Source organism: Homarus americanus, unplaced genomic scaffold (genome assembly GCF_018991925.1).
Source record: "Homarus americanus isolate GMGI-L3 unplaced genomic scaffold, GMGI_Hamer_2.0 scaffold41643, whole genome shotgun sequence".
Taxonomy (NCBI): Eukaryota; Metazoa; Arthropoda; class Malacostraca; order Decapoda; family Nephropidae; genus Homarus; species Homarus americanus.
The window spans coordinates 272,501-294,537 of NW_024719383.1; the positions used below are offsets into that span (position 1 = coordinate 272,501).

The 22,037-nt window shown below is 42.0% G+C and overlaps 1 protein-coding gene across 1 annotated transcript in view; it reads left to right on the forward strand.

The window, feature by feature from the left end:
- LOC121860059 (cGMP-inhibited 3',5'-cyclic phosphodiesterase A-like) overlaps window positions 1-22,037 on the forward strand; it is a 126,477-nt gene that overhangs the window by 62,892 nt on the left and 41,548 nt on the right. The window lies entirely within an intron of this gene.

The window sequence follows — 22,037 nt, forward strand, 5'->3', positions numbered from 1 at the left end:
TGAAGGATCGGAGACTGGAGAGACACTAGGTAAGGATGGATCACAGGAGGATGTGGATAAGACAGGGAGGTCAAATTGAAGGATTAGGTTGTCAGAGGAGGTGAAGGATTGGTAGGATGGAGAGAGAGAGAGAGAGAGGATGAGTAAGGATGTGTTCTTCTCTCGTTGGGGTAGGGTGTAGGATATTGACTGAGGATGAATGATAGCAGGATGGAGGGAATTGGATGCTGGAGTGGATGTGGTTAGTGGATTGACTTGGATGGTGTGTGTGTGTGTGTGTGTGTGTGTGTGTGTTATAAGATGGAAAAAAAAAGCTTGAGGGAGAGAACAAGACTGGATGGAGAGGGTCTTGGAGAGGGTCTTACATGTGGAGAAATCTAGCTCTTGAGTTCGACGTGTCAGGAACTGGGGAAAACACTCGACTTCGTTTTGGTAGAGAGGGATAGAAGTCTTGAGTGGGATGGAGTGTGGACATGGTAGTGAGATGGAGAGGGGTACAAAGAAAGGTATGTAGATGGAGCCTTTGTGATGGAGAGAGAGAGAGAGAGAGAGAGAGAGAGAGAGAGAGAGAGACGAAAGGAGGGAAGAAGATGGAATTTTATGGGGAGGTAAACGTGATGGAAGAGACAGAAAAGGAGTTGGTTTAGTAAGGAAAAGATCTAGATGGACTTTGTTTGGTGGCAGTGATGGGATAGAGAGATGGAGAGAGAGTGAGATAAAGAGAGAGAAAACAGGTGAAGAAGAGGAGATAAAGGTAAGGTATAGTACAGAAAGAGAGAGAGAGAGAGAGAGAGAGAGAGAGAGACGACAATAACCATAAGTGGAAAGGGTAATGGAAGAACATAAAGACGCGATAAACAAGTAAATAGAAGACAAAAAACACCAATAACGTCTAAAAGAGAAATACAAAATGTGATAAAAAAGACAATGATAAAAATAAGGATTAATAATGCTAGAAGAGAGGTGTAAAGCGACCATTAGTGTGAGGTGTAGTGGTGGTTAGTGTGAGGTGTAGTGGTCATTAGTGTGAGGTGTAGTGGTGGTTAGTGTGAGGTGTAGTGGTCATTAGTGTGAGGTGTAGTGGTGGTTAGTGTGAGGTGTAGTGGTCATTAGTGTGAGGTGTAGTGGTGGTTAGTGTGAGGTGTAGTGTATAGTGGTCATTAGTGTGAGGTGTTAGTGGTGGTTAGTGTGAGGTGTAGTGTGTATAGTGGTCATTAGTGTGGGGTGTAGTGGTGGTTAGTGTGAGGTGTAGTGTGTATAGTGGTCATTAGTGTGAGGGTGTAGTGGTGGTTAGTGTGGGGGTGTAGTGTGTATAGTGGTCATTAGTGTGAGGTGTAGTAGTGGTTAGTGTGAGGTGTAGTGTGTATAGTGGTCATTAGTGTGAGGTGTAGTGGTGGTTAGTGTGGGCGTAGTGTGTATAGTGGTCATTAGTGTGAGGTGTAGTGGTGGTTAGTGTGAGGGTGTAGTGTGTATAGTGGTCATTAGTGTGAGGTGTAGTGGTGGTTAGTGTGAGGTGAGTGTGTATAGTGGCATTGTGAGGTGTAGTGTGTATAGTGGTCATTAGTGTGAGGGGTGTAGTGTGTATAGTGGTCATTGTGTGGGGTGTATTAGTGGTCATTAGTGTGAGGTTGGGTGTGTATAGTGGTCATTGTTGAGTGTAGTGTGTATAGTGGCCATTAGTGTGAGGGTGTAGTGGCCATTAGTGTGAGGGTATAGTGGCCATTAGTGTGAGGGTGTAAGTGGTCATTAGTGTGAGGGTATAGTGGTCATTAGTGTGAGGTGTAGTGTGTATAGTGGTCATTAGTGTGGGGTGTAGTGTGTATAGTGGTCATTGAGTGTGAGGGTGTAGTGTGTATAGTGGTCATTAGTGTGAGGTGTAGTGTGTATAGTGGCCATTAGTGTGAGGTGTAGTGGCCATTAGTGTGAGGGGTGTAGTGGCCATTAGTGTGAGGTATAGTGGCCATTAGTGTGAGAGTGTGGTGTGTATAGTGGCCATTAGTGTGAGGGTGTAGTGTATATTGGCCATTAGTGTGAGGTAGTGGCCATGTGTGAGGGTATAGTGGCCATTAGTGTGAGGAGTATAGTGGCATTAGTGTGGGTTGTGGCCGTGGTGTGTATAGTTTATGTGAGTTATAGTGGCCATTAGTGTGAGTGTAGTGTGTATAGTGGTCATTAGTGTGAGGGTGTAGTGGTCATTAGTGTGAGGGTGTAGTGTATATAGTGGCCATTAGTGTGAGATGTGGTGGTCATTAGTGTGAGGGGTGTAGGTATATATAGTGGCCATTAGTGTGAGGGTGTGGTGTGTATAGTGGCATTAGTGTGAGGGATGCAGGGCATTAGAAAGGCAGGACTCAGGCTAACTAGAGTCATAGGTCATTAGTGAGACTGGAATGAGGGAGGTTGAGACCTGGAGGGAGGGTGTATGTATGTATATGTAAGTGGGGTGGGGTATATGTATGTATGTATGTATGTATGTATGTGGGTTGGAGGGAGGGAGTTTTATCATCATTATTATTATTATTTTATTATTTTATATATTATTATATAGTAGAAGTAATAGTAAAACACACATACACACACACCCATCCTGGGGAAAAAACAGCAATGATGTTATGCAAATCGTGTCCATTATATGGCGTCTTCCTTGAGGTCGGGAAATCTGGTTCTGAACCTCCTGGAAAAAACAATCTCCGTTAGCTCCCCTCTTCCTGGTGTTATTTGTGTGTATGTATGTATGTATGTGTGTGTGTGTGTGTGTATGTATGTATGTATACTTATTCCAAACCTGTAATAATGCATTTTTCTTACGTTGCAGGTAAATGAACTAAGATGTCAACACACGAAGGAGATAGTAAGTAGAACAGGAGTGAGAAAGGTGAGAGAGGAAAAGGAGAGAAGTGAGATAGAATAGAGAGGGGGAGGGAGGGAGAGAGGGAGGGAGGAGGTTGTTATTTAACCAACAGCCAGCCGTAAACAATTTGTCATGATTCTTAGGCTGTCAACACTGTGATTGGTTAATTTACATGGCACTGTTGCGAGGGGCCTGATTGGTCTATTTACATGATGTCACTACCGATCAACGCCCTGATTGGTTCATTATGCGTGACGTCATTCCGGGAATTCATTGTCCAAAGAGAGGCATCGGCGGAGAGGTTGAATAGGAGGAGCCAGATTAACTTAACTCAAGCTACATCCCCCAGTTCCATGTTAAATAGGCACTAGTTAATAGGTGCCATCCTGACTTAGTGTAACCTATTATAATGGGGGGCCTATTAAGTTTGGTTCGTACTAGTAGTATTGTGGATCAGTAGGACGTGGCACCCATTAGAACTGACACCCATTAGGACTGACACCCATTAGAACAGCACCCATTAGGTCTAGCACCCATTACTTCTAACACCCTCTCAAGATTGACACCAAATAGAACTAGAGGTGCCCATTAGAACAGGGGGCCCCTTTGGACCAGCCGCCAATTCAATTAACGTAACTTTAATGATATTCTTGACGTGGACGGAGGAAATATTTTGGTGGTGACTTGTTGACATCATACCATCCAACCTTACCGAGACAGTACATGTAATTTTAACTTGCTGGAGAATTAATTTGTTTTGGTTACGATAGCTGTTTGTTTGTTTATTTATTTATTTATTTATTTATTTATTTGTTTGTTATTGTTGTGGTTCTGTTCATATTATTTATTTATTGTATTGTTTTATTTATTTATTTAATTATTATTGTTTTGTTGTTGTGGTTTTGTGATATTTAACTTCTTCTTCATACAAGTATTTAGGAATTATTTACCATGACTTATTAACGTTATTTATATAGTTTATCTTAATTTAGTACATATTATTATGATTCTGTTCGGTGATTGAAGATGGAAATAATTAACTATGAGATGATGTGGTTAAAGGAAAAAAAATACAATTATGAAAAAAAATGGTCATTCGTTTCTGGATTTTTTTGTCAAGTGATGATAATAGGCCCCAGTTTTAATAGGCCCCAACGTAACCTAACCCAGCTTTTAGGATTAGGGCCCATTAGAACTGAGCCCTTAATCATACTTGACTTAGTAAGAATGAAGGAATGATTGTAACTGTTTTCCTCAGAATGGCGTTGGTTCGGGAATCTATCGAGTGTTGGACTTGAGATGCACACATGGGTCATTTACTGATGCTCTGTGTGTGTGTGTGTGTGTGTGTGTGTGTGTGTGTGTGTGTGTGTGTGTGTGTGTGTGTGTGAACTTTCCCTGAACTCGGCGATGAACACTGTACTGCACACGTGTACCCTAAGGAGAAGGTCACTATTGATTTAAAAGGGGGGCCATGGGGTCAAAGGTCAAGGTCAATTTGCCGTATATATCCAGCCCCAAGTCTTGTTGTTATTGTTGTTTACTTCTTCTCGTTTTTCTTCTACTTCTTCTCCTCCTCCTCTTCTCCTACTCCTTCTTTTCCTCCTTCCCTCCTCCTCCTCCTTCCTCCCCCCTCCCTCCACCTCTCCGTGTTTACATTATGTTCTATACCCAGGTGTTCAGGCTCAGCTGCCCCTTGTGCCGTGGTGGTAACGTCGTGTACCTATTGTCAATACCGGGACAGCTATCGATGCTCTCTCTCTCTCTCTCTCTTCACCACCACCACCTGCTACCCCCTCCGGCTTTTTCATCCCTACTCGATATTTCGGGGTTCCTTCTTCAGCCTGGGATTTGCCTCTGATTTTAGGATTTGGGGATTTCGGTGTTTGTTTTTGTTTATTTTGTCTGTTGTTTTATTTTTTTTTTTGACAGAATGTTTAGTTTTTAGTTTGGGTTTGTGGCTGAATCTCTCGTGGGTTTTTGTGTTTTTGTTTGTTATTTAAGTTTGTATGTGTTTTTTTTTTGGGGAGGGGGGAGTCATTGGATTTCAATTTCCACGGAGGAGTAATTTTTCAGGTGTTTTATTTTTCCCATGTGAAATTAAATACTAGATATTATTTTCCCAACGATGAAATAAACCATGGATGTTTTTTTCTAGGAGGAACTAAACCCTGGGTGTTATATTTCCCAGGAGGATCTGAGTCAAGGGTGTTATGTATATTATAGGATGAACTAGGTCGTGGGTATTATTTTTTTTCTAGGAGGAACTAATTCATGGGCGTTATTTTTTCCCCAGAACGAACAAATTTCTGGCTTACTTTCCTCCAGGTAAAACATAAGCCGAGATATTGTGTTTTCCCCAGGAGGAGCAAAATCTCAGTTGTTCTTTTTCCCAGGAGAAACTAAATTATGTAAACATTACGGTCCTTCACATTCTCCAATATATAGAGGATGATGGTCTACACAGGGAGTGGGTAATGGACTACACAGGGAGTGGGTAATGGACTACACAGGGAGTTGATAGAGAGTGTGTCACATAACTCCCTATTATCACACACACACACACTACGTTTCCATGCCTGAAAATAAATACATTTTCACGTCTCGTTATACAGAGGTCAAAGATCAAGGGTAGGTCAAGGTCACAGGTCAGGGGTAGGTCAAGGTCACAGGTCAGGGGTAGGCCAAAGCCACAGGTCAGGTCAGGTGTTGGAATTTTTTTGTGTTATGGTTTAAGTTTCGTTTCCCAACATTTCCATAGCATAATGTTTGCAAAGTTAATACCGCAGTGTGTTTCTTTAGTCTAATGTTAGGTTAGGTTAGGTTAGGTTAGGTTAGATTAGGTTAGGTTAGGTTAAGTGATATTTTATATTAATTTTATTGCGGCTAGTTATTATTATTATTATTATTATTATTATTATTATTATTATTATTATTATTATTATTATTATTATTATTATTATTATTATTATTATTATTATTATTATTATGTTTATGTTTATGTTTATTATTATTTTTTATTGTTATTGTCGTTATTATTATTATTTTATTTATTATTATTATTATTTATTATTATTATTATTATCATTATTATTATTATTATTATCATTATCATTATCATTATTATTTTTACAAGTGGACAAGTCTCCCAAATTGGCATCACTTGCCTGGTGCCCCCCTGGTTGCGCATCTCACCCGAGGTATCCTTCCATTTCTCGATTTTTAGATGAAATAAAATTTAATTCACTTACACTCTTATAGTTACCGGATATTTTTATTTCTCACCTATATATATTGTGGGTGTTAATCTTTTTATCAAGGAGGTATATATAAACAAACAAACCACTAATGCATGGATTTTCGGTGGCGGCGTTCATCACAGTATTGAGCTAAGACTCCAGTGCGCTCTGATTCGGTGTCCCATTGTGAGAGAGACAATGACAGCCTTAGGGAAGGGCAAATCAGGGACCCCACACTTTAGGGGACATCAAAATTTTGCGCTTTTTTGGGGGGGATAAAAAAATAAACTTTAATTACCACTTGAAGAAAAATTAGGAACTTTTTTTTTAGAACGTGGAAGTTTTTCGTCCGTATGTCATCAGTAAATTAGTTTTATATTACCTTTTGTTTTATCATATTTCACCTTAAGATTAAAGCTAACCTAACGTCAACCCAACCCCATTCAACCCAACCCAACCTAACCCAACGCAACCAAATAGTGTTAGGGTGGTTAATCTTCAGGTGAATTAAGCTGGATTGGTAGGAAATTCTTCAAGTGATTCCAACATTTTTTATATATATATATATATATTGGGTTTTTTTATAATTTATATATTGGAGTTTAGTGTTGATTAAATGTTAGCTGTGCGATGTTCTCCACTACATATGTATACCAATAACACTGTATGTATGAATGTATAAGGGTCATATCATACAGTTTCTTCATTAAAGCGTAAAGTGAAATCTGAATCAAGAAAGTTAGAGTTGCTTGTAAGGTCATCCGATTCAAACCTCTCAAGGGTCCTCCAAATGACCCTCTTTCTTGCCCAGCTCAAGTTAGGTTAGGATAGGTCAAGTCAGGTTAGGTTAGGTCAGGGTAGGTTAGTTAATGTCGTTAGGTTAGTTCAGGTGTCAGGTTAGGTTAGGATTGGTCAAGTTAGGTTAGGATAGGTCAAGTCAGGTTAGGTTAGGTCAGGGTAGCTTAGTTTATGTCGTTAGATTAGTTCAGGTGTCAGGTTAGGTTAGGATAGGTGTAGATTAAAGAAAATAACATAGGTATCTGGTCCAAGGAAACTTACAAAATAACTCAGTGTTCCTGATTATTTACCAAATCCTAAATGAACAACATTAAATTCCCATAGGCCTAAATAAAATCCCTGAAAGACCATAATTCTTGAAAATATTTAAGGAACAATATATTGACCTCTCACATACATGTAATTACTACCATGACTGTAATGATGATAATGATAATTATGACAATATTTATATTTATAATTATGAGAATGGTGATATTGATTATAATGATTTGATAATAAGACAATAATAATAATAAACTAATTCTGATTATTATTATTATTATTATTATTATTATTATTATTATTATTATTATTATTATTATTATTATTATTATTATTATTAGTATTATTATTATTATTGTTGTTGTTATTGTTGTTGTTATTTTTGTTGTTTTTGTTGTCGTTAGAAAAATAATGATACTACACACAACACATGTACTCTTAACTAAGGACTGTTAAGTAACTTTAGTTAAAACTGGCAACGTGGTGCTGGGTGACCTCGCCCGCCAGCCCACGTCATCACTCTGACGTCACTCTTTATTGACGTTTCTGCCCCATGGCCACAGAGACCCTGGGGAGGAGGGGGGGGGAACTGAGGAGGGGCCAGGGCGGGCTGGGAGGGGGAGGGGGTGATGGGAGGAAACGTATGCAGAAGGCGAGAAGGGTTATAGAGAGAGAGAGAGAGAGAGAGAGAGAGAGAGAGAGAGAGAGAGAGAGAGAGAGAGTCCCATAAGCATCTCATCTGCTGGTGGTGATCTTGTGAACATTTTCTTGATATTGAACACAGTGAACATTTAAGAACTGCTGTGAGTGGTGGTATCATTAGTCTCTCTCTCTCTCCTCGTCTCTAGAGCCATATTCACCACCACTATTGTTGGGATTATTTATATATAGATTAAAAAAAAAATAGAATAAACTTGTTGACGTGAGCTGAGATTAAGTTCCTAACTCATTAAAAAAAATCAGGCAAATAAAACTCACAAACTGGAGCCTCGGGTGTGACGTCACGCGAGGTAATCACGAACAGCAGTGAGAAATAAACAGAGATTTTGTGAAGGATTTTTAATATTATTTTGTGTTTTTTAATTATTTTTTTATTTATTATTTTTTCTTCAAATTTAAGTTATTTTATTTTACACGATGATTAAATAACCGTGACACTACTTGGGGGGGGGGGGTTAGGTTAGCCTTAGGTTAGGTTAGGTTAGGTTTAAGTGTGGTTAATCTTAAGGTGAAATAAGCCCGGTGCTAATATTTCAGGTAATCGAATTAATTTAGTTACTGTTAAATTTCCCTCTTTTTCTTCCAACAACTTTATACAACATGAAATAATCTTGGAAATTATATAGCTAGACACACACACACACACACACACACACAGACAGACAGACAGACACAGACACACAGACAGACACACACACACACACACACACACACACACACACACACACACACACACACACAGACAGACACACACACACACACACACACACACAGACACACACACACACACACACACACACACACACACACACACACACACAGACAGACAGACACACACACACACACACACACACACACACACACACTTGCCCTGGATCACACCTCGGATCAAAAGACTTATGCAACAGAGAGACAGAGCATTTCATCTCAATGACCACATCCGCTACAGGTCACTTCGCAACAGAGTCATCCGCGAAATACGCACTGCAAAGAAGTCCCACTACCCAACCAAATTACAACACCTGAAGCAGACCAACATCAGTCAATGGTATGGTAAGCTTAAAGAACTCTGTGGACTAAACAATATGACACACCCCCTCCCCTTCCTTAGCCACCTCACTAATGTTGACGCAGCTGAGCAAACAAATAACCATTTCGCTACTATATGCCAGACGCTCCCACGGCTTGACACAACCACTCTCCCTGCTTACCTACCAGCCCCCCTTCCCACTGACTTAGTAGAAGAATTTGACGTAGCAAAACGCCTGGACAAACTAAAATTAAAACGCTCTACCACCCCCATTGACTTACCAATGAAACTATTCAAGGAGTTCTCCCCGGAGCTTGCTAAACCCCTCTGCTCCATCATCAATGCTTCTCTCAGTCAAGCCAGATGCCCAGCTGACTGGAAGACCTCTTATGTATCACCAGTGCCCAAGTCAACCAGCCCACAATCCTTAAATCAGCTACGACCTATTGCAATCACCCCAATACCCAGCCTAATCTGTGAAAGTTTTGTGTTTGACTGGGCTTATGCTGATATTGCAGGAGTCGTAGACCCTCAGCAATTTGGCAACATGAAAACTTCCTCCACCACTCACTGTCTTGTCAGCTTTCTCGATTACATATACCGCCATCTCGAGAAACGAAAAACGTCTGTAGCTGTCGCCTTCATTGATTTCACTAAAGCGTTCGACCTAGTCGACCACAATATAATCATAAACAAAGCTATTGACCTCGGGCTTCGGAGAAGTCTCATACCATGGCTTACAGACTTCCTCAGTGACCGACGCCAAGCTGTACGCTTCCGAGGGGCTGTCTCCACCTTTCAGTCACTCACCTGTGGCGTCCCCAAGGCACCAAGATGGGACCACTCTGCTTCCTTATGCTCATCAATGATGCCCTAAGAGAAGCCCCTGCTCGCTGGAAATATGTCGACGACTCCACCATTGGGATCAGCGTCAACAATTCCGCTCCCAACTATACCGCCCTTCAGGATTTATTGAACAGTCTCCAAAACTGGGCCACCAACAACCATGTCACCATCAACCATACCAAGACAATGGTTATGCACATCAACCTCTCCTCCGACATTGTCCCACCTCCTTCCATTACCCTAGGTCCGAACACACTCCAGGTTGTAGATTCCACGAAGCTCCTCGGCGTCACCATAGACAACAAACTAAATTGGAAACCACACGTCAGTGAAGTTGTCAAATCCTCCAGTTTCCGTCTCCACCTCCTCCGCCGACTCAAGTCCCTCGGAGTTCCTGCACCTGAGCTCCTCAGTGTTTACACAACATTCATACTTCCCAAGCTCACCTATGCCTCCCCCACCTGGTCTTCCTCCCTAAATGCCACACAACGTAAACACCTAGAAAAAGTGCAAAAGAGGGCATGCAAGATTATTCTCTCCCCTTCCTACTCCACATATCAAGAAGCGCTCAACACACTGACCCTTTCGACTCTCACTGACCATCACCACGGCCTCATCTGCAAATTTGGTAAGAAGCTTCTACACCATCCCCGACACCGGCCCCTACTACCACCTGAGATCCCCTGTCCGAGAATTGCTGTTCGACACCACAACCGCATCCAGCCCATACGTGCACGAACTGATCGCTATAAGAACAGCCCAGTCCCAACCATTGTAAAAATTATCAATAACATGTAATAAATCAGTGTATTCACTCCCAGTAAACACTGCTCCCTACACTGTCACTATGTTGAAATGAACTGTATTTTGAGCTGATCCCCATCTAAGTTACTACATGTCTTATATGTGTCACTTATGTCACTTGTATATTATTTGTAATTCGTAACCCATTCCCCAAATATGTAACTGTATATTTTCAGCCTTCTGGCTGCCAAGCTCTTTCAATAAACCGTTAATTATTATTATTATTATATTACAGACGGAGGCAGCGTCACCACCTAAGCTCCTCCCACCCACACACTACCGTGAGTTGCCAGACATCCATTTTTTTTCCTCAACTTTATCTAATTAAAACGAAATTAATTACTTAGTTTATTAATATTACATGTTTATTTTTTTCTTGATTTATTATTATTATCCACAATTGGTGATGTATGAATGTATGTTAATTGTATTGAAATTTATGGGTTAAATTTCTGGGTTTTCATTCCGTCCCTCACATGACGTCATCAGCCATCAGGTGGGAAAAAAATAATATAACTTGAATTTAAACTTTTCATTTATATTATCAAGTTAGTGTTTCGTGTGTGTGTGTGTGTGTGTGTGTGTGTGTGAGTGTGTGTGTGAGTAACGGAACGAAGAGGAGAGAGTTAAATTGGTGTAAGACAAAACTGGACAAGTGCTGGGCAGACTGGGAAACAACAACACCCCCCCTCCCCCAACCCCTCAAAAAAAACGCCCGAATTAAAAAAAAATACAATAATTAAAAAAAAAAACATTAATTTATTGTTAAAGTGTTTTATATTTTGCTTAAACAACGAAAAAAAATATATGAGTAAAAATAAATAGAAAATTCACGAATAAACGAAGGAAGAGAAAGAAAAATATAAGATAATGTGATAAAGGAGACGAAATGCAAATGTTTGGGAATAAGTAAATGGACATAGCTAGTGAGTGATCAATTAGGTCGAGAATTAATGAGCTCCCACTCCTAATTAGTCCTTGAGTTAATGAACCCTAACTCCTCATTAGCCCCCCCCTATCCTAATTAGCCCATTAGTCCCAGTCCTAACATGTCACTCGTGTGGGTTCCAATCTTAATGACGTGCCAATGTGTGGGTTCCAATCCTTATGTGTCAATCGAATGGGTTCCAATCCTCGTGGTGAATCAGATTAGGTTTGGAATTAGTAGTACTGAAGCCCATGGGAATTTTCACCTCGGCCTGTAGTGTCCTCGACTGGCGTTAATAAGTCGATAGGTTAAAAAAAATCCTACCTAGTGATATCCTTTGCCGAACTTCCTTACCCAAGACGTTCAAGTTTAGAAGGATATTATGGCCTACGTACAGATATCCTAAGTTGACACATCCTATGCTAAAATATCCTTCGGTAAAATATCCAAAGTTGAAACATCCTAGACTAAGATATCCTAAGTTGAAACATCCTAGTGTAAGATATCCTTCGGTGAAACATCCTATACTAAGATATCCTCCTAAGTTGAAACATCCTATACTAAGATATCCTAAGTTGAAACATCCTATACTAAGATATCCTTCGGTGAAACATCCTGAGCTTAAATATCCTTGGAGTAAGATGTCCTGAAGAAGGCACTGCTGGTGGTGGGGGGGGGGGGTGACAGGACTAGTGCTCTCAATCAATGCCTCGTCCCTGGTAACCCCCCCCTCCCCCTCCCCACCCCCAGGCCTCTCTTGAGCTACTGGGGGAGTGGGCGACGGTGCTGGTCTTTTGTAGTGGTGGTGAGTTGTGGTCTGTTGTGGTAGAGGTGGTCTGTTGTGGTAGAGGTGGTCTGTTGTGGTAGAGGTGGTTTGTTGTGGTAGTGGTGGTCTGTTGTGGTAGAGGTGGTCTGTTGTGGTAGAGGTGGTCTGTTGTGGTAGAGGGGTGTTGTGGTAGAGGTGGTCTGTTGTGGTAGGTCTGTTGTGGTAGGGTGGTCTGTTGGTAGGGTGGTCTGCTGTTGAGAGGTGGCCTGTTGTGGTAGGGGTGGTCTGCTGTGGTAGGGTGGTCTGTTGTGGTGAGGTGGTCTGCTGTGGTAGAGGTGGTCTGCTGTGGTAGAGGTGGTCTGCTGTGGTAGGGTCTGCTGTGGTGGTGGTCTGGTGGGTGGTCTGTTGTGTGGTAGAGGTGGTCTGCTGTGTAGAGGTGGTCTGCTGTGGTAGGGTGGTCTCTGTGGTGGACTTGTGTAATAATCTGCTTTATTATGTCCTCTGTGGTGGTCTACTGTAGTGAGTTTGTTGTGTATGTAATCGTGTGTGTGTGTGTGTGTGTGTGTGTGTGTGTGTGTGTGTGTGTGTGTGTGTGTGTGTGAAAAGCAGTGAGCGAGTGTATGTATAGAGGCAGTGAGTGTGTGTGTGAGGCAGCAGTGTGTGAGAGAGAGTGTATCTGGGAGCTTTGGCTGGTGAATCAGGAAAGTTAGGAGAGGTCAGGGAACTGTAAGAGTTAGTATTTGTGTGTTTTAAGGGAGAGTCAGGGATGAATTTAGTGTTAGGTGTAGGGTTCACGTTGGTGGTGTGTTACGGAGGTGAGGAGTTTTTTTAACACACACACACACACACACACACACATACATACATACATACATACATACATACATACATCTATCTCCCCTATTAGTTTTTATTTGTTAACTCAGTCTTACTTTTCTTTCTTGTTGTTACGGTAATTGGGCAGCAATTAGTGAGTTTACAAAGGGTTTTTTTTAATTTGTGTCATAAATTTTCTCATATTGTTAAAGGTTTAGAATTTATTACGTATTATAGAGAGGTTAGTATATGCGGTGATGAGGAAACCTAACCTAACCTATCCTATCCTAACCTAACCTATCCTAACCTAACCTATCCTATCCTAACCTATCCTATCCTAACCTGTCGTAACCTATCCTAACCTAACCTATCCTATCCTAACCTATCCTATCCTAACCTGTCGTAACCTATCCTAACCTATCCTAACCTATCCTAACCTATCCTATCCTAACCTGTCGTAACCTATCCTAACCTAACCTATCCTAACCTATCCTAACCTGTCGTAAACTATCCTAACCTATTGGACTCTTGCTGATGATTGCTTTAATTAATATCTTTTCCTTATTTCTCTTGTTAATTTTATTGTGTTAAGTTACACCTAAAGGGAAGTTGACCTTACCCATCAACAACATTTTGGCTCTTATTTATGGCTGGTTAATCGCCTCGTTAATAATAGCTAAACAAGTGGTATCCATTAGTGAAGGAATTAAAGCTTACCTGTAGATAAAAGGTCGTGTTGTAATCGTGTTTGTGGTCGTGTGCTTGTCCGTGTGTGTGTGAGTCGAGGTCAACTCTAGGTCACGCTTCACCTCCCACTAGTGTTAGATTATAGAGAAAAGTGGGTCAGAGGTCGTGTCAAAGGTCATGTCATCACCTAACTATGTCCCTGTATGGTCTTTATAGTTAAGTGTCCGTCCGTCCGTCCGTCCGTCCGTCCGTCCGCTCAGAGGGTGTGAACACGATGACTCAAATGTTGTGTCGGCAGTCGAATTATGGGTCCTGGTACTGTGGTGGGAGGCGGTGAAGGAGTTGGCTCGCATCAGTAGCACCCCGAGTCGACCCAGTTGCAGGATGACCACCAAATTGCACAGTTGGGGGGAAATGAATGTCGGGAGAGGGCAGTGTGGGCCATATTGTCTTCTTGTGTACCAAAGACTATGCCCTCAGTGTGCTGTATCTGCGCCGCCCACTTTTATTTTTATACCATATTGAGGTATTAGTAGTTAATTGGGAAGGTTATTTGTCTTATTTTAACTTATTTTTCTTTATGAAGGGACATGAAATAAGATAGAGTATTGCCTTATTAAACACTCGAGTATTTAAGCATTATCATCATGACTATAATACTCTCCGAAGCAACTACCTCTCTCAGGTGGGATTCGAACTCCTGTTGAGGCATTAAAATCCACCAGTGACCCATCCTAACCCTGACGTACTTACAATAAGAAACGTCGACTTAGTTATGGAAGGATGGGAGTTACGTTGTGTGGTGTGAGGCAACAAGCGGTGTATTATTCTGAGGCTTATGAAGGTCAGTCAGTGGTCAAGCTCATCAGCCGAGGAGGTCAATCAGGGTCGGAAGAGACTTTCTTTTTTTTTTTTTAGGTGAAATATATTAATCTAGTGATCAAGTCGAAGGTATATTTCCGCTAAAAGTTTTCCATATATCTATAGATTTTATGAAGAAAGTAGTAACGAATATTTGTTATATTTCCTTGTCTCTGGGTTGTCCTCATTTGCTAGGTAATTGTGTTTTACTTGGACGCTGCGAGGGCCCAAGATATTGACAACGAGACAGAAAGAAAAAAAATTATGTATTTTCCAGAAATTCTGATAAGTAAACATATGAGCGATGGAGGCGATAAGTGTGACGCCAGAAGAAAAAAAAACAGACGTGAAAAATACGTCACACACATATGCCGCGCTGTGATTGGACGACGCCTCTTATCTGGTAGAAGAGAAATAAGAAATAAATCAACAAGCCTCCCCGCCCCCCTTTTCACTACTACCATCCTCCCCCCCTTCCCCCTCTCCTCACCTCCCCTTCCCCCCTCCTCCCTCCCCCCTTCCCCTCTCCACCCTTCCCCTCCCTCCCTCCCCTCTCCTCCTCCGTGGCACCTAGAACAACAAGCCCATCCCTCCCCCCCCCACCTTACTCGTCCTCATCTTAACTAACCCATCTTACCCCCATCCATCCTTCCTTTCCCTTTGTCCTCCCTTTCTCCTTGCTTCCCCCTTGTCCCTCTCCCCCTTTCTTCCTTGTCATCCATCCTCCCACCCCTTGTCCCCCACCCCTTGTCCCCCTCCCTTGTCCCCCCCCCTTGTCCCCCCCTTGTCCCCCTTGTCCCCTCCCCTTGTCCCCTTCCCTTGTCCCCCTCCCCTCCTCTCAGCCAGTGTCTAACATGTAGTGGAGAGACAAGGCTTCCTCTAATAAGGATATGGAATAAGACATACAGGTCATGTCTCACTATGTCCACCATGTCAAGCTGGTACACCCCTCCCCCCCCCTGGTGGTGATGGTGGGGGGAGAGTAGACGCTGGTGGATGGTTGAGGTGATTATAGATAAGTTGATTAATTGATAGTTTAACAGGTGGATAAACTTGATAGATGACGAATGGGATAGTATTATGTTGATGGATTGATGGATAGATGGCTGAAAGGATGGATGTTGTAGATAGATGATGATAATGGATATAAAATTAACAGATGGTATTGTAGATATATAGTGATGGATGAAAAATAAACAGGTGTTGGAAATATTGTATCGACGGGAACGGATACAACGTATCAAAATAATATACGTCATAGGGGCATTATATCTCACTGAGGTAACATAGATTTGTGGTCGTGTGATTACATGTGAAAAAAATAAAACTACAATATATAAACTTTGTAGAGGATAAATTTATAACAAAATGAAGGATTATTTTCTAGTGTCTCCCCTCTCTACCTCATGTGACGTCATTGGCTACCTGGGTACAGTAATTATGGGAGCTGTAGTTGTTGATTTTTTGTTGTTGTTGTTGTTGTTGTTTGTTATTATTATTAGGCATTATTGAAACAGGGAATTGAAGGTTCTTGCGTGACTAATAATTAAAATTTATCCCTTCAAAGACTCACAGAACCACTTAGTAAATACAATTAAAGACTAAAAGTTCATTTGACGCAAAAGACGTAGATACATCACCTAAAAGACTCGTTAAGTCCTTAGTCTGTAATCCTTATAAGTTATCTCACCTCAATGACATCATAAACGTTTCACTTTAAACTGGCACAAAAAAACGTTTCACTTTAAACTGGCACAAAATGAAACCAACCAAATCACCTTACTGTGTGTTCCCTCTCGCCCGTAAGGAAACACAATTACCATTATCAATTTCCCAACTCGAGGAAACTTTGTTATGAATTTCAGTGGTTCGATGCGTTTTTGTTTTATTGTTTGAATATTTTCCTTTTCACTGTATAACAAGCTGGAACAAATGGCTTAATTTAGTTTACAGTAGTTTTAGTTATTAGAATGATTTGGTGGAGTTGTATTAAGTTGTCGTAGTGGCGGACTCTGGAAGAAAATAAACTGTCTTCGTCTGTTGAGGGGTTTGTGTTTTCATGCGTGTCTTGTCTTCACTTTCTCACTCACTCACGCACACACACACACGCACACACACACACACACACACACACACACAGGGCACCAGTTTGTTAATTATTAAGTTAGTTCTCTCATCTCATTCTCTCACTATCTCACTCTTTCACTCTCACCCTCTCGCTCTCTCATCTTCTCACCCTCTCACTCTCTCTCACTCTCTCACCATGGGTTTCTTGAGCAAGACCTTACAAGTAAAAGAAATTCTCTCTAAATCAAATGCCTGTTATTCCATCTTTCTCCCGCCTCTTCCATCTCTCTTCCATCATACTAAGTGTCTTCCTTAGTTCATCTTTCTATCACCTTTATCACCCCCTTCCATCGTCTTTTCTTTCATTTTATCCGGCGTGCTTCTTTCACCCTTATGTTACCTTTCCTTTGCCATTCCATCATTTTTCCTATCATCCGGTTTATTCTTTCTTTCCCTTTCTTGTCTTTCAATACTGTTCCATTACTCCATCTTTTACCTTTGTATCTACCTATTATCACCCCTCTCTTTCACTTTCATCTCTCTTCCATCATTACCTTTGTCTTGCATTCATCCCTCTTCCATCACCCGGCCATCGCACTTTTCATCACCCTTCCACCATCCTTTCATCCCATCCACCCTCATCCACCCCCACCCCTTCCATCAGCTTTCCATCATCCATCCCCACCCCTTCCATCACACATCCACCCCCCTTCCATCACCCGTCTATCACACTTCCATTGCAGTAATCGAAGGAGTGAGTTCCCAGATGCCAGTCAGTTCTCATAAGTGTTTGTAAATCAATGTCAATTCTGCTGCCGAGCGTCAAAATGTTGATTACTCTGATGATGATAGTGGTGATGGTTGTAGTCGTGGTGATGCTGGTGGTGGTGATGGTTGTAGTCGTGGTGATGCTGGTGGTGGTGATGGTTGTAGTCGTGGTGATGCTGGTGGTGGTGATGGTTGTAGTGATGGTGGTGGTGGTGATAGTGGTGATGGTTGTAGTCGTGGTGATGCTGGTGGTGGTGGTGATTGTTTGGGTTGTGGTGGTGATTGTTTTAGTGATGGTGACTATGGTTGTAATGGTGGTGGTTGTAGGTTGTTTGTCTTTTGTGACCAATAACACCAACGCTTGTAATGCCCATCTACAAAGCTAACCAGACACCCAGATCCCCCTCCCCCACCCCTTCCCCCAAAGGCTAATCATGACTATAGCTTGACTCCTTAGTGTGTCGTCCAAGAAGAGACTATGACAGATCATTACACCATGGACTTCATCAGAGCGTCGTATACTTAGTTAACTTAGAGCGAAGGCGAGCAAGCACTAAACACATTTAAGTTAACATAGGGAAGATCAGGGGGTAGAAGAAGGGGTCCTGCTGTTCTTTTTGGTCAGTTCAGATAGTTTTTTTTTTAGGGGGAGGGGGGCGTCGATAGTGTTTTGACCTGAGGAGGTGGAGGTTGGAGGAGTCAATTTTACATTATAGGAGTTGAAACACAGACCAGGATCTCCCTCTTCTGCTTCATCTGACTAATATGAAGTACTTGAGACTGTCCTGCCATCACGTCATATCAAAAGACACACAAAATAGGGTCGAAGGATCTACCTGTTTGAACATCTTCGTGTGAGTTAATTACATGTTGTGTGAGAACCAGGGGAGAGTCGCCGCTGTAACAAGCTGTGATTAAGGGAAGGAGACGGTGGGGGGGGAGGAAGTGTCGAACTTCTTTAATAACTGTATCGCCTCTGACCTTGATGAAGACGTTCTGGAGGTTTTTACTTTGACATAAGATTTCGTGAGTGAGGGACGGTGCTGACTGCCTTGGGGGATCCTTTACACAATTTGTCTTGGGGGTGTGTGTGTGTGTGTGCGTGTGCGTGCGTGCGTGTGCGTGCGTGCGTGTGCGTGCGTGCGTGCGTGTGCGTGAACAATATGACCCTGTCTACAGAACGTTGATAAATACAGTAGTATGATCAGGTGGTGACGACATACAGCACACCAACACTCAGTCTACACCAAGATGAAGGAACTAGTTATATCCTGTAGAAGGTCAAGTGTAATATGGATTATCCTCATAAATAATCCTCATGATGTACGATGTTGTCCCAAACGTTAATAGAAAGAATTATGAGACTCGTTATTTCATGTTGCTGTGGTCTACGTGTGTGTGTGTGTGTGTGTGTGTGTGTGTGTGTGTGTGTGTGTGCTTAAAGATAAGGTCTGTATCGGTCTTGACGTTTCATTTTCATTAGAACGTCTTCAGCGGATGGAGGCGAAAATATCCGGTAAGAGCGGACGTTGTATGTCTAGTGATGAACTGGGTTACCGGATTGAATTGCTGCCTTCCGATTGGTTGTTGGAAGACAGCCGCAGTGCTTGTCTTGTTCGGTGTTGTGGTGGTTGGTTACTGTTATAAAGGCATCGTTGTTATGGTGGTGTTTGGGAGTCTCGAAGGTGTGTGTATACAAGTACTGTACTCATGTAGACTCAACCAGTTGTTTTGTGGTTCAGTAAATCTCGTTTTACTGTCTCGTGTGTTGGCCTCGATACACCCTGGAGGAGATAGTGGGTGATGGGAGTGGTGAAGACTCCCATGGTGATAGATCATGGTAGTGTGATGATAAAGACTCCCCCATGGTGATAGATCATGGTAGTGTGGTGATAAAGACTCCCCCATGGTGATAGATCATGGTAGTGTGGTGATAAAGACTCCCCCATGGTGATAGATCATGGTAGTGTGGTGATAAAGACTCCCCCATGGTGATAGATCATGGTAGTGTGGTGATAAAGACTCCCCCATGGTGATAGATCATGGTAGTGTGGTGATAAAGACTCCCCCATGGTGATAGATCATGGTAGTGTGGTGATAAAGACTCCCCCATGGTGATAGATCATGGTAGTGTGATGATAAAGACTCCCCCATGGTGATAGATCATGGTAGTGTGGTGTAAGACTCCCATGGTGATAGATCATGGTAGTGTGATGATAAAGACTCCCCCATGGTGATAGATCATGGTAGTGTGGTGATAAAGACTCCCCCATGGTGATAGATCATGGTAGTGTGGTGATAAAGACTCCCCCATGGTGATAGATCATGGTAGTGTGGTGATAAAGACTCCCCCATGGTGATAGATCATGGTAGTGTGGTGATAAAGACTCCCCCATGGTGATAGATCATGGTAGTGTGGTGATAAAGACTCCCCCATGGTGATAGATCATGGTAGTGTGGTGATAAAGACTCCCCCATGGTGATAGATCATGGTAATTTTCTCCACCAAGGAACTCATGAATTACGCAGGAGCTCTGGAGGAGGATTTTATTTTTTTATACTGCAGAAGGTATTGTTTGTCATGATGAAGTCCTTTGTTTTCCAGCTCCTGTAGGGTATTATTAGCATGAAGTCGTCGTCAGGTTATTATGCTGCTGTAGTTGTTGAAGTTGTATAGGGGGGTTGTTATTTCTTCTCTCTTGTAGGGTTTGGTGACGTTAAGTTGTGAAGTTGTAAAATGTTGTGAGTTTGGTGGTGGTGGTGTTGTGCTGGAGAATTCGATGTTGCTTGGTAGGGCACATAGTGATGGTGATACTCGAGGATCATGGTGATACTCGAGGATCATGGTGATACTCGAGTATCATGGTGATACTCGAGGATCATGGTGATACTCGAGGGTGATACACGAGGACTCCGCGTGAAGGGTCGCCTCACCACCACAACACAACACCGCCTTATTACCTTGATTATTCTCTTAATTACTGTGTCAGGGATGAGTGGCTTCTCTCTCCTCGCCCTCCCTCCCTACTCACTCTCCCTCACCCTCCCTTACTGCCAGCCCTCCCTCGCCCTCCTTACTTCCAGCCCTCCCTCACCCTCCTTACTGCCAGCCCTCCCTCACCCTCCTTATTTCCAGCTCCCCCTCACCCTCCCATTCTGTCAGCCCCCCTCACCCTCCCTCACTGTCAGCTCTCCCTCACCCCTCCTTTACCCTCCTTACTGTCAGCTCTCCCTCACCCCTCCTTTACCCTCCTTACTGTCAGCTCTCCCTCTCCCTTACCCTCCCTTACTGCCAGCTCTCCCTCACTGCCAGGGTAAGAACGGCCATAACTCAATAATTATCCATTTGCCAAAACGTTCATTATCACCGTTGTATTCAGCATACAAAAAACTGATCCAGGAAAATAGGTTTAAAAAATATAACGGTATGGATTTTAGGTGAATATCCAAATATCACATAAATAAATTCTCCTTTTCAACTAGATTTCATACCTGTTCGATCACATTATTCCAGACACAGGTATTCACGCTCCTAAAATGACTTTTAATCAGTCACCCGTCAAATGCTCGTTTTCTTTAAGTTCAATAAAAAGAAAACGGGAAATAATAAGCCTCCCTTGGTGACTACAGTTTCAAATATGAATTTTCTTCACTCATATTTCGCTCTAGGTAATGATTGACGTTTTTGTTTATACCTTGCTTTCGAAATTGTCTGGATGCTGTTGGCTTATACAGCTCACAGAGTAAAGAAAGGCTAACTTAAGTGTCTTATTTGGATTTAGACTCGAGAACGAAGTCTATGTTTATTATCATTATTTAGAGGAATGTCCGTGATATTGGATATACGTGTACGTACGTGATGGTAACATTAACACGTACCATGTTGTGCTTGGACTGCCTTACACTTGTGAGGGCTGAGCCAGAAGTGTTCTTTAGACAACATTATTCAAAGTAACTGTCAGCCGAGATGTTATGCTGACATATACCATTAAAAAGAATAAAACCAAACCACTGTCAATTTAACTTACGAACAACAGTTACTTAAAGGTTAAAATACATTACAGACTCTCTTATCATATTGCATAACGAGCAGACGAAGGCACACATTAGGACACCTTTTGAGTGCCTTGGTGAAGCTGTTGGGATAAATCACCTCTTTTTATCAGGCCACCAAGGTCCACCATGCTCAGTTATTGGTGACCTTGGCACTGTTTACTCCTTGTGGTTATCCTCCTCCAGAATTCTCTCGAGTAACACCACGAACTTGGGACTGTCGGTGTTGTGTGTGTGTTATGAGTTAGTTTTAGTATATAGGTGTAGTGTGTGTATGGCTGTGGCGTGTGTGTGGATGTGACGTAAGTATTTGTGTTGTGTGTGACTGGCCGGGCCGTGAGTTGCTGAACGTGTACGAGGGTTAAAGACACTCTGGCTTTGATGGTCCAAATGAGAATAGTGATCCAACTCCTGTATATAAAAACCCCTTCATGTTTTTTTTTATCACTTTTATGGTATATATTTTTTTTATTCTTCGCTTTTTCAATAGATATAGATATTCCTCTACTATAAGATCGTTTTAAATGATCACAAAAAAG